The sequence below is a fragment of the Limulus polyphemus genome, unplaced genomic scaffold (assembly GCF_000517525.1).
Source record: "Limulus polyphemus unplaced genomic scaffold, Limulus_polyphemus-2.1.2 Scaffold3340, whole genome shotgun sequence".
Lineage (NCBI taxonomy): Eukaryota > Metazoa > Arthropoda > Merostomata > Xiphosura > Limulidae > Limulus > Limulus polyphemus.
Window position 1 is genome coordinate 4,096 of NW_013668950.1, and position 13,503 is coordinate 17,598.

The 13,503-nt window shown below is 32.2% G+C and overlaps 1 protein-coding gene across 1 annotated transcript in view; it reads left to right on the top strand.

Moving 5' to 3' along the window:
- Nucleotides 1-3,957: 3,957 nt before the first annotated feature.
- LOC106469178 overlaps nucleotides 3,958-13,503 on the top strand; it is a 52,152-nt gene continuing 42,606 nt past the window's right edge. Inside the window, exons 1-3 of the mRNA XM_013929643.2 lie at nucleotides 3,958-4,506; nucleotides 5,765-5,929; nucleotides 8,761-8,874. The gene's annotated coding sequence lies outside the window, so the exon portion shown is untranslated. The remainder of the gene's footprint in view (nucleotides 4,507-5,764; nucleotides 5,930-8,760; nucleotides 8,875-13,503) is intronic.

The following is a 13,503-nucleotide window of genomic DNA, read 5'->3' on the forward strand; positions in this document are numbered from 1 at the left end:
CGATTAGCCTCTAACTAGTGTAATGTGTAACTTGCATTTAGGACTTTAATTAAAGAAATGCAATAACACAGAATGTAACTGTTGACACGTACATGGACATTGCCCTGAAAGGGGTCGGAGCAAGTGCGGTTTACTCCGTCCCTCATGTAGTATTACCAATCTACATTCACAGTAGACAAAGCACAGTCCGGAAAGTGGAAGAGGTCCCAGAGTACCTGACCCTCCTAGGTAACAAAGACCTAAATTCCGACCAGGAGAGAGAGAGTGTGTGTGTATCGTGCAGCTGCAAAAACCTGCTGCAGAACATACTGTGTGTTATTAACAGGAGTGATAGTTTAGTGATTTTCCACCTTCTATATCTCGTACTGTGGTAATCTAAACTAGTACACATTTTCAGTGGATGTCCTCAACTAAACTCTTACTTCACATACCAAATTTCAAAGCAATACATTAAGAAATACCTGACATATAACATCTCCAATTTTGATTGAGTTTCCTATTTGTTTCTTTTCACCAAAGTACAAAAACTTGATTTGGTGGATTTGTTTTCAAATTTGGCACACTGATAGACCTGTTCAACCTATAATTAGGAGTCTCATTTGGTGTAAGTATAAGCCACATGTGCAAAGTTATTCAACAAAAAATGCTCAAATTTGACGAAAATTTTTGCACACGCTTATACAAAAAGACACGTGAACTATTGATCTAACATATTTACTACAGCTTTCTCTAAGAGTAAAAGTGGACCATTTTTAGTTTTTTTTGTCATGCATATTAAAGACAGCTGATTTAGAGCAGCAAAACTATAAGGTGAAAGGACTTGCAGTTACATAAGTATTGGTTAGGTCAAGCAAACTAAATTCTAGCTCAAGTTTCCAAAAGAATCATATTGGTGGATGTTTATTATTGATTATTCATTATCAAATTTTCAACACAAATTTACCTAATTTTATGAAATCATCCCAATTAAAGAGAGTTTAGCATCACGTGGTATTAGCTTAAGCAATTAGCATAAATAATGATGCTTGATATGGCTGAACCGATTGCATGGGTGTGATGACAAGAAACTGTTAATCTAAATTCCAAGGCATTACTATAAAAGAAGCTATTAACACTGTTTTGGAGAGGGAAAACTAGCATCATATATTTCAAATAATCTGGCTGGTTCTGTAAAGTAAAGGAATAATACGGTTGTGGCCATAAAAACTAATGTGTGTTACTATCGAGTGTCACATTTTTACTTGCTATGGTTTGTTGGTGTGTACTGGCAAAAACATTTGGTGTGAAAAAAGTTGCGACCAAGAAAGGACAGAGTGTGCAACTTAAAGGAATGAAATCAAAATTGGCAGCCAAACTGGTAGCTACACTTATAGCACTGATAAGAATTTTATAGCAAATATTCATTCATTAGCTAGCTAGGCCACGTTTTTTTTTTTTTTTTGTTTTACCCACCATCATGCTCCAAGTTGTGCTTCTTGTTGAAAGACCATTTATAGACTTTCGAAAAGCTTTAGGCGAAGATGGGGTGCTGCCAAACCATGAAGAAAACACATTCCATAAGTTGGCAGTGGCGGCATACTGTGACAGAAAGCACGTAGAAGAAAATCCTGCAGATCGTGTGGACATTCGATTAGAAAGACAGCGACAAAATCAGTATGAAAGGAATAAGGCTGCACTAGGAAGTATCATAGAATGCATTATCTTTCTGGGCCGTCAAGGATTAGCGTTACGTGGGCACAGGGATGATTCTACAGCAGATCCTTCAAGAACTGATCGAATTTCGTGCAAAGACGGGTGAGGTGCTGTTGTATTCAAATCTTTATTTCTTTTTTCTTGTTGAAGCACTTATTTAAATCTTTCTTTCTTTCTTTCTTTTAATTCAATACGCTATTCAAATTATATATGAAGTATATTACACGATATTCAAATATGTGTTATTTTGTAAAAAAAACATTTATGCAAATTACTTTGTGTGTATATATATAGAGTTGCTTTTCTAACATTATCAGTTTACCTTTTTATTTTTGCTGTTCACTTTTTTGCTGAATAAAGCTCTAAGTCACCTTTCTATCTTCACCACAGGTGCTAAGGACCTTCACACTGTCATGCCCCAAAAATGCAACATGCATATCGAAAACCACTCAGAATGACATCTTTGAGGTAGTGGGTGACGTTATTCGGGAGTCAATAACATCAAATATCTGTGATGAACATTGCCCTTTCTTTAGTATCATTGCTGATGAACTCACAGATGATATTGCAAACAAACAGATTTTGTCATTTTGTGTCAGATACCTCAAGTACGTTGAAGGTGACGTCTCTAACATTCAAGAGGGCCTGTTAGCTTTCATTTATACGGAACGGGGCACAGCAGTCCATCTTGTCAAGGTAATTTGCTCAAAACTGATAGAATGTGGATTAAATCCCTCTAATATTCGAGGACAATCATATGACACCACCTCCACAATAGCCTTCGATAATCAAGGAGTACAAGGTATCTTTCGCAGAGATGTTCCAAGTGCTTTTTATACACCATGCAACAGCCATAAGCTTAACTTGATTATTGCGTCTGCATCAAAACTGTCGCAGATTCGGAACTGCATAACAGCCGCAATGACACCTGTTTGTTTTTTAATGCATCACACAAACACCAAGGTTTCCTGGAGAAGGTCATTAACATTGTTCACTCAAGAGATGAAGTTCAGCATTCGCGACAGCATAAACTTAAGGGACTGTGCAAGACAAGATGGGTTGAGCGATTTGAGGCTTTCGACAATTTCATTGACTTGGCACCAGCGGTAATAACTACTTGTGATATAATTGTCAGTCCGCACTTATACCAAGAGGACGCCGATATCTGTTGCTTAATCGAGGATGAGTGGAATTGGGATGCAGAAACGAAAATCAAGGCCCAGGGAATCTTAGGTATCATTAATTAATTAATATGTCACTTAATTCTTTCAAAATTTTCTTTTTTCTTATATCATCTGTATTGTTTGTATTTTGTATTTTTATATAATATCATTAAAGTCTTTTTCTTCTTAGGTAATTTTGATCAATTTGAGACCATTGTGTCCTTAGTTGTGCTGAAAAACGTTTTGGCACCTCTGAGGGAAATCTCCCACAAGTTACAGCAGCGCGATCTCGATGTCCGGTCAGCATATTCTTTGCTGTCCTCTGTCAAGAAAGACATCGATCTATTAAGGTCAGAAGTAAACGACCGATTTGAAGGCCTTTTGATTTGCATTACAGAAATAATGATTTTATAACACAAAATTTATTGCTTTTATTTACATATGTTTACTCTGTTTGTCGTTTTAACATGCCAATCAATTTATTGTTTCATTTTCTTGCAAAATAAAGTTTTCTTTATTTCTTGCAGGTCAACCCACCCAGCCAAAGACCCGAAGGAGTATTTCAAACGGGCGATTGTGATACCTTTTATTGATGATGTGAATACACAACTGGCTGAGCGATTCTCTGACTCATCTATCACAGCTATTTCAGCATTCATGTAGTTGATACCATCAGTGATAAGAAGTATGGACTTGAAAGAGATATCGACATTGGTGGACCAACTTTCAGGATATGAACCAGACATTACTCGTCTTGGTAGTGTTATAAATTTATTATGAATTTCATTTTTATTTTCTGTTTGTTGTTTTCTTTCATGTTTGTTATTTCTGTTCCATTCAATGTTTTAATGGCTTGCCTAACGCTTTACTTTACTTTTTAGCTTCGTTATTAATTAAATAAAGCCTTAATTACTAAGATAAATTTTCATTACTTTATTTCAGGTAGTTTACAAACTGAGCTAGAGATTTGGCGAGGGAGGTGGAAGAATTGTGAGAACTCTCCAGATACTCTAATCAGTGCCCTCAAATCTGGCTCTAAGGATTTGTTTCCAAATCTTAATGTGCTGCTTCATTCCTATCACTAACTGCGAAGCAGATAGATCATTTCCGGCTGTTCGACGAACGAAGACGACGCTGCGATCAGTGATGTTGGAGGACCGCCATAGTTCCCTAGTATTGCTCAAGATAGAAAGGATATGAAAGTAAATTAAAAATAATGTGGCTTTGTTTTCTAGTACAAAGCTACACGATGGGTTATTTCTGCTCTGCCCACCACCGGTATCGATTTTTTAGTGTTATAAGCCCTCAGACTTAACGTCGAATTACCGGGAAGTGGGAAATAATGTGCTCTAAATTCATTTTGGCAGTGCATAGATAGCCTTAGATGACTGCTAGTTATAAAGACTAGACCAATCAAAACGCTGATTAGAAAATCGCGGGAATTACTTCTATAGCCTATAGGGGAATGTCAAATAAAATTCTGTGAATAATTAGGCTTTAGGCGTAAGTTTACTTGAGCTTATGTTTAGGCTAAATTAGAGAGATTGTTGGTATTACGTGAGTGATAGCTTAAAACTAAATGCGTTATTAAACGTAAAAGTAGAATGAGCAGTAAAAGCGACCGAAGAACTTATGAAGCGGTTGAATTCAGGTACTGAGCTGTTTATAATTATAGCCTAGGTCTAATATTAGTAGTACTACACCTTTGTTAAGATTGGATTAATAAAAACCAAACAATATCATAACCAAATTTGAAATTTGTGAACTGTGTAATATAACTATTTTAATTCGTGGAAACTCTGATAAGGAGTATGCATTTTTAGTTTTAACAGTTGAAGTTGAAGTTAGTTCAAGTTGAACTTTTAAAATTTTATCATGTGCCAAATATATAGTTTCTGAGAGTGAGAGTCATTATGCAGATTAATGAAAAATAGGAAAATCATGTAAACTGTATTATGCCATGGTATTGCAATAGTGTCCCCTTGTAACTTAATGAGAGGGGATAAAGTTATCCCAGATAACTTTGTGGGTCGTATAATACTATTGTATACTTAGTCAGTTAGTGTCATTTACCCCAGTAACTTTGTCACATTGTATGTTCCAAATCTGTTCATTTAGAGTGAACATCTGTTTACTGTTTGTTTGTAATGAGGTCTTTAATTTATTTTTCAGAAGTCTATTAACACTAGAAACTCCTGGTGACTGGAAGATTGCCAGTATGAACCCTATCTGAAAAATAAAAATAGTGTAGGGCTAAGAGTAAGAGAGTCTGTGAAACTAGATTCATTAACTTAGCTATTGTGATTAGCAGATTGTTAGAATAGAGTTTTATAGGTCACTAAAAAGCATTTGGAAAGTTTGTTTCAGTAATGGTGTTAGAAAAACATTTTCCTGCCTCACAATAAAAATTTTTGGATTGTTTTTATATTATTTTTATAGGGTTTTCATCATTTTGTATAAGGACTTCATTGCTGATGTTATGTAATATAAAGATAGAGAGGAACGAGATCTTAGCATGTGCATAACTATGCATGTACCTGTTATTTGTTGAAATAGAATGTTTATATTAATGCTTATAAAATGGAAAAACATTTAGTGAAAAAATTTCAAACAGCTGCCCCAGTTAGCTTTACGTTGTACTTCTGATTATCATTTTAGATTTTCCTTAGTTTTGTGCTTATTATGGATCTGGTAGACTCATTGCATGCTGAAATAACTTGAACAAACCAATTAGAAAGAATTAAGTTATAAAAATAATGTACAACAATTTCACTCTGAAAGATGTATCTTTTTACATTGATGACAAAACGTGTTAATTCAAGTAAAATTGTGTCACATTATACAGTTCCTTTCTAAAATTTAGTAACATCTATCATTTGGTTTTAAAGGAATTTTAATTTTTCTTAAAGTTATAGTTGTCCTATATGCCTCTCTCCTCGACTGAAGATGGTGACAGGGATGTGCCAGCACAGAATTTGCACTGAATGTCTGTATAACAGTGAAAATGGTATACTGAAAACAAGCATGTCCAGGTGTCCAACATGCCAACAACCTGCAGTATTTCCACCAGAAAGGTTTGATTTTAGTGTATTATATTTTAAGGGATCACATTAATATGTAATAGTGCATATGTGCTGTGTCTGTATGCACACATGTGTAGGGATTTAGTACATTATAGAAAAATTATTTTGGAGCCTCACCATATAAACATAGTTCATATCACCACATCTGTTCATGGTCTGTCTGATGATTGTCCATCTTGACAATAGCCCTTCATCCTAGACCCCATTGCAACAGGCTCTGTTGTATTGCTGTCATGTATAAAGCATACCTCTCTGGCTGAATGCTTTTCATAAGCCATCTAGCATACAAGGATTATAATTTTCCAGTGCCTGCTTCAACAGTCCAGTTGCACAGAAATCCATACATGTCTTGTCTGGCAGCTTGACCATTATACCTTTATATGGAATAGCATAATACCTGTTTTTTTCTATGTCTGCTAGAGATAAGCAATGTTTGAATAAATATTTCCTGAAAGTAACTTGTGTCACTTTTCCAGATGGAGATCTTTATGTTTTGTATTGTTGCTTGTGGTACTTGAACTGCTTTTGTCTCTGACCTTTCTCTTCATGGATTCTCACCTATTACAAGATGTCACACACTGCTTACCATTACTTCAGTATGACTTGTTGCTGATCTCTTTCTGGATGATCCGGGTGCCTCGAGTTTATCCATATTTCTTTGTTTTCCAATGCCATTAAGTACAAAGGATATTCTTGTCTTTGAAATTCTAAATCTCCAGTGTGAACACATTTTATGAGTAGAGTTGGGCAATTTAACTTGAGAATTAGTGTCATAAAATTATCAGTTAATGAAAGTCAGAATTAAATCAATGTCCCAAAAATAATACCCTTATTGAAATTAGTTTTCTCTATCTATAATCATAATATTGGCATTATGATTTCTCATTATTATTATTAATTAACTCAAGATTGTTCAGCTAAATTAACATGATCAACTAATTTAAATTGTGTTACCAATTATTTCTGTTTTCAGTAATCCAACTATCCAAATCTCGTGAGAATAATAGTTTAGCTGAATGTAATCAATTAATGACCTTGATGATTAATCATTTAGCAAATTCCATTTATTGCCGAGATTTATAGTTACGAGTTGAGTGTCAGAATACTTTGCTGTTACACACCCTTCACCAAAACCACCCATTTTTGGAGTCATCACACTACCTACATAATGTCAAACCTTGCTAAAATGTAGTTCTGATATGTCATTCCACCATGATTGTATTGGCAGTAGTTGTCACATGACTTACTGATTTGCATATTCAAAGTTGTTTTAATATAACATACTCAACCCTGTATTCAAACATTTAGATACTTCCAAAGTTTTAGTATACAGGAGCTCCTTGGATTTCTTATATTTACTTTATGCTTGAGAAGGACTGTATAAAGTCACAAAACTGTTTTTTTTTTATAATATCTCTTATATACACGTGCTAGGGGAAAAAAAAAAACTTTAACTCATAGTAATTTGTACATTTTATGGACATGCATAGAGCCATAGTGATATAAGCCACTAACTGTTGCCCTCTGTAATATTTTCCTTTGTAAAAGGATTAACATGTTTGTGACAATTTGTTATCTAATTAACAAGAATGTCATAACTATATTCAGAACACCTGTAAAAGTTTAGAAACTTACCTAAATATATCCATATAGATATATGTTATACTAGTTATGGAAGGGTGAAATTAACCCATTGACAGCTGATTTGCCTTATAGGGTACAGTCTGCATCCAGCAGTTGAAAGCAAGTGTGCTGTATACAGTGTATGGCATGCAAAAGTTGTGCATTTGTTTACAGTAGCACTGTGAAGGGGTTAATAGCTGTTCCAGCTTTAACACTTCTAATGCAAATTCCTCGCATGAGAAAAATTCATGGGAATGTTTTGAAGCTTTCTATTTTTGGGGTTTCGTTTCAAAGGCAAAAATTTGTTAAAGGGTAGCTTTGCTTGCTCGTTTTCCAAAGGAATTTTATATACCATTTTGAAATTCTTATCTAATTTTCTATAAGATGATACTTAATACAAATTTCTAGCACAAAAGGTTTTGAGTAAATGACTAAAAGTAGAGAGGTCACCCATATACCAAATTTTGATTTACTATAACTTGACTCCATAGCCCAGTCAGGCTGAAAAAAAACCTTATGTACTGCATTTGGTGTTATGCATGCAGTGTAAGGCCTATGATAATTAATCATGATTGAAACAATGATAGGGTACCTATATGTTTTTTTTTTTCATATCATTATATTTAAATGCTTTTGAGAAGTTTCAAGATGTAAACATTTGTACGTACATACATTTATAATTTAGTGATATATTACTAACTTTTGAAGAACATTTTAAACTTATTTTTCTTTGATAACCATTATGGAAGGCATCATTGCAATTTTTGATGTCATTTTTGGAGTAAAATTAACTTAGAAACATCTCGGAAGTACTACATAGATTTAGTAAACATGAAGTTTGCTGAAATTAGTCACTAATGTGGTTTCATGTACCAGTTATTGAGTAAAATTTTAAATAAGTAGTGACATTTTTATTTGATTGAAAATAAGTGTTTCCTATTATAAAAAGACATTTTTCTGAACAGACCAAAGGAAGAAAGTAGTAAAACTTTCACGGTTCTTTAATTATCAAGACTATAAACAACTGTTGTCAAAGTCCACCCCCCTCATTATTTTTTGCAGTTAATAGCCATGGTTTGATTGTCTACTTGGGAGTTTTGATTTCTGTTATTTAGTTACTTTATTCTGTAGTATCCAAGCATTTTATCTTTTGTTGATTTTATTACCATTAATACAAGTTCTTTTATATATCAAAAAAGGCCTAATATCCCAAAAGATAACATCTTGATCCAGAAAATGTTGGGAGTAAGACAGTGTCCCAATTGTGGCTGTTTCAACGAATTCTGGGAATGGGAATTAAGTGACCATTTAAAGTAAGTTCATTTTCTGAACATATGGGGTAAAGTTTATATATTTATCATTGTTATGGCATATTCTACATTTATATATAATATTAATCCTACAATGTACATATGCATAATTTTTCATACTGCACATGTTACATATTAACATAAGTGATTTGGTTTGTATGTAAAAGAAGACATGCATTAAAGATGGAAAAAATATCTTAAAGTGAGTTTTATCTAGGACAGATAAACCATGATCTCAGAGGGAAATATTAATCCTGCTTTACTTTTCTCCTAAATCAGACTTGATTTTGACATATCCCGAGAGATCAATAATTATTTTAATAATGATGCTCAAAGCTGCTTTTCAAATATAAGTACCTGATTGTTATTTTTTAAAAGTTGAATATCAAATATTGTTTATTTTATTTACAAAGAATGTTCTCATAATGCATTAAAATTAAGATCAGATAAAAAGAGAGCAAAAAGTCTTGGCTGTGTACGAGGGATGTCCCCGGTAATCAATGAAACAAAGATTTTTCAGTACAGAAAACGGAGTCTAAAGTTTGCTTCTAATGTCTCTGGAAAGTGGGAAACTGTTTTAAGTACTGGTTTAAGAAAGCGAAGGAAAACAATATATGATCTTCGAGAAATTCATACCTCTAAATAAATTATTATTTAGGTGATTGCATAATAATGCAACATACAAAAGGCTTTGTTAATGTACAAAATATTTGCATTTCAGGTGCTACTGGAATAATATTTAAATTTTTTATGACTATCTTTCATGTTGAAGAGTCAGTAAACTAAATTTTCATTACTGTACACAGTTCAACTTGTTTAATTACATTTTCAGGTAGTATCGACATCAATTATGCCATTTTAGCCTGTCTTTTTCTAAGTGTGAATGAAATTTATAAATTGTTTTTCCAATTTAATATTAATTCATGACATCTATTTCAAATGTTAGTTCTATGGGATCCTCAAAGAAAATTGGTAATAGTTTGTGTTCAGTGTAATTTACCGAAAAAAAAAAGTAAAATTTTTCATAACCATTTAAAAACTTTATTATCATTAAGTTGTAAAAAAAATACAACTAAAGTGATTTTCTCTGCATTCTACTGAGTTGAATAATGTTAAATACAATTTCTAGTAATGATACCATATTTTTGAGTATGTTGGATCTATTTACATTTATAAAAGTGTGGACAAAATATTGGTGAATGGTTTTTATATTTGGTTTAAAATCTTAAGTCTGGATTACTTACAATTGCAAGTAAGCTAGATTGTACTGTGCATATTTAAGATGTATGTTATTTATTATTAAAGATATATCACTATAATATAATTCTAAACTAAAGCACTATAATAAATAATTTCTATAGAGTAGAAATTTAATCATGTAGTATTATTAATGTTTGTTCATAATATTTGAGTATTTGTACATTTCCCAATATATTTTTTTAGGATTTTGGTGAATTATTGAATCAAGATTAAACAAAAACAAGTTATTTTTTTCTTTTTAATATTTAAAATCATGATTTTAAGTTTCAAAAATGTACATTGATAGTTTCCTTTTCTTTCTTACTAGCAAAATAGTTTAACTTTGTTGCTGAATGTAAAAAAGAATTAAACATTGAATACAACATTGTAATTCCTTTCATAAAGTAATTCCTCATAGAAATATTAGGTGTAAATTCAAGAAACATTTTAGCTGAAATTGTAATTTAAAATTTATATAAACTAGTCTCAGATATGAAATAACTGATTAATTAATGGTTTTATTCAATAAATGTATGTACAACTTGGATACTTTAGTTTCTTGGCATAAATGTGTAATATGAAAAGTAGTCATACATGTTTAATCCAATTTATACAGAAAAAACATTTAAAATAAAGGATTATACATTTGTAAATTTTGATATAGTAGAAAATATCCACTTGTTAAAAAAAATCCATTGGTTTGTGGTAATATTTTGATGATGTGAAACAATCGGTGTGTATATGGGCAATTTCAGTATGGCAAGTGTAAAATATAGTTAAGTATTTAAAGTGTATGCTGTAATTTGAATTTTATGTTAAAGAAAAAAAAATAAAGATCTAGGTTTTAACAAGACGTTTGAAATGTTCTTTAACGTAATATATTTTATATACACAGTTTTTTTTATAGGATGATTGTAAAGTTTCAATACCTAACATGTTTTAATTTATTCAATGTGCTTAAAGTTTTGGAATAAAGATTATGCTGAAAATTTGTACTAATAATTTTACATTATGTTCAAAAAGGAGTTGGACTGTAAAGAGTAACCTCCTTACTGTTAAATATAATGGTACTTTGATTTGATTTTTACTTTTATATATAAACAACATTAGGTGGTTGTGAACAATAATGGAAAACTGACAGTGTGAATGTGTGTAGGGGAACTAATTCCTATATGTAATGGTTAGATGTGTTGTTCATACTTTCTGTAACTTGGTCAGGCAGGATTTTTTCTTTGGTTAATGTTTGTTTACATGTAGACAACTTTATGTGTTTGTTACTTGTAATTTAAATGATCAGAGACAAGTAGTTTGGTGCAGGAAAATATTAATAAGTTTAACATGCTTCTGTTTTGTGAAACATGGAGCTTGAAGACAGTGGTTAAGATATACTCTTTGAGATTTCACTAGATACAGGTTTTCAAAGTATGAAAAAGAAATATTCGTATTTGAAAATAATTGTTCATCAATGCACTTTTAAGAAAACTCCATCTATGATCAATCAAGAAATAAAAGGGTATAGAGCAGCATCAAGAATGTGTAGTTATGAAGCTACGTAACCTTGTGTAGGTTAGTATGATGTATAAACAAAAATTTACACTGAATATGCACAAAAATAATCCTAAAAAGAACAAATCAAACCCTGTGATAAACTTCATAAAAATAGCTAAATAAGGACTTCATCTGAGGAAGCCTTGTGGCTAAAATGTAGAAACTTTTTTGTAAATTTCCCACTTCTTTTCTTACTCTTATTTTTACTGTAAATTTTGTACTTAAGAAAATAAAAATGATATAGAAACAATCCCAAAACATGTTGCATTGCGTTCAAAGTCAATATTTCATCTCGTCAACAAGTTTATGCTGAGACCTTCAATGTAGGCATGGGGGAAAAAACTAGATTGCAACTCATTATATTTTTATCATATGTTTTAAATCTAATTTAATAGAAGTAAAATATACTATACACATATCTACAGCATGGATAATTAAAACTTTAATAACAAAATAAAATAGTACCTATAAAAATTTTTCTTTTACAAAGTTAATTTTATACTATTATGGAAACAAAATTGTCAGTTACGACTGTGGCTCAATTAATAAATCTTGTTAATTTTCATAGTTTAATTACGTGTAGAAATCTTTCAGCAGGCGTAGATAATTTTAACTATGTGACACACAAGTTTAACCTAAGTACATCTAGAACATATAATATAGAAATATCCTTATTTTTGTAAGTACTTAAATTCTTTATTGTTAATGTTATACACTTTGTTAAAAGCCCTAGCCTAACAGGATGTGTCCAGCCTTGAGCTCCACTAATATTGCTTTTAATATATTGTCTTGCATATTGAAGATTTATTACATAATTTGTCTATAACACCTGGTATATGTGATGGCTAATTCATGGTACTTAACAAGATGTTTTTAAGCAAACTGCATCCTACATTTTGGGACTTTGGATACATTAAAAAAATGGTCAAATTCATCTACAGTGGCCCAAGAGTTTGTAATGGGTTTTGCTAAAGAGCTGTTTTTTTCTTCTAGTCTGAACTCAAAGTTAGGGATGGTTAGCTCATGTTGTAACTATGTAGCTTTAACCATATATCAAAAACAATTAGTTCATATTAAGTGTGGATTTCTCAGAAGTGTTAGTTAGTTATATGTTTATTAAATTAATGAAAGTTTTAGGTATAGTCATTAGGAGCTTCACTGATTGCTTTATGTAGGACGTTACTTTTATGTTTCAGCTATTGTTAACATTCTCTTGTTGAATTGAAAGTAACTAGACTTTTGGCTTGGTGTTCTTGTATTGACAGAAGAGTTTTAAGGAATATTTTAAAGGATATTATCTAGGAAGTGTGGCTAATATTTGAAGTCTGAATCTGAACATCTTACTGGTATTCAGCTTTGTATTTTTTTATTATGTTCCCCCCACTCCCTAGTGGCTCAGTAGTAGGCTTGAGTACTTATAATGTTAAAATTGTGATTCTGTTCCTACAGCGGTTACAGTACTAATAACCCATTATACAGCTTTATGCTAAATGTCAAAGCAGAACAGGAGAAAGACCAGGATTTGAGGCCAATGATTAATTTTCTAAAAGCGAGTGTTGTGCGCCCTGCTTGGGAGAAGGTGTCTAGTCTAAACCCCGTGACAAAGCACTATTGGGCACAATGGGACCAGTTGAAGCTTAAAAATGGTATTCTTGTCCGGAAATGGGAAACTACAGATGGGAAAGTGACGACTTGGCAAACAGTTATACCGAGGAAGTTACGGAAAGTTGTGCTGCATCAATCCCATGATAGCTTAAGAGGAGGACATCTCGGAATTAGGAAGACATTGAGTCATCTACGACAAAGATTTATGGATAGGTATGAGGCGAGATGTGGAAGAATGGT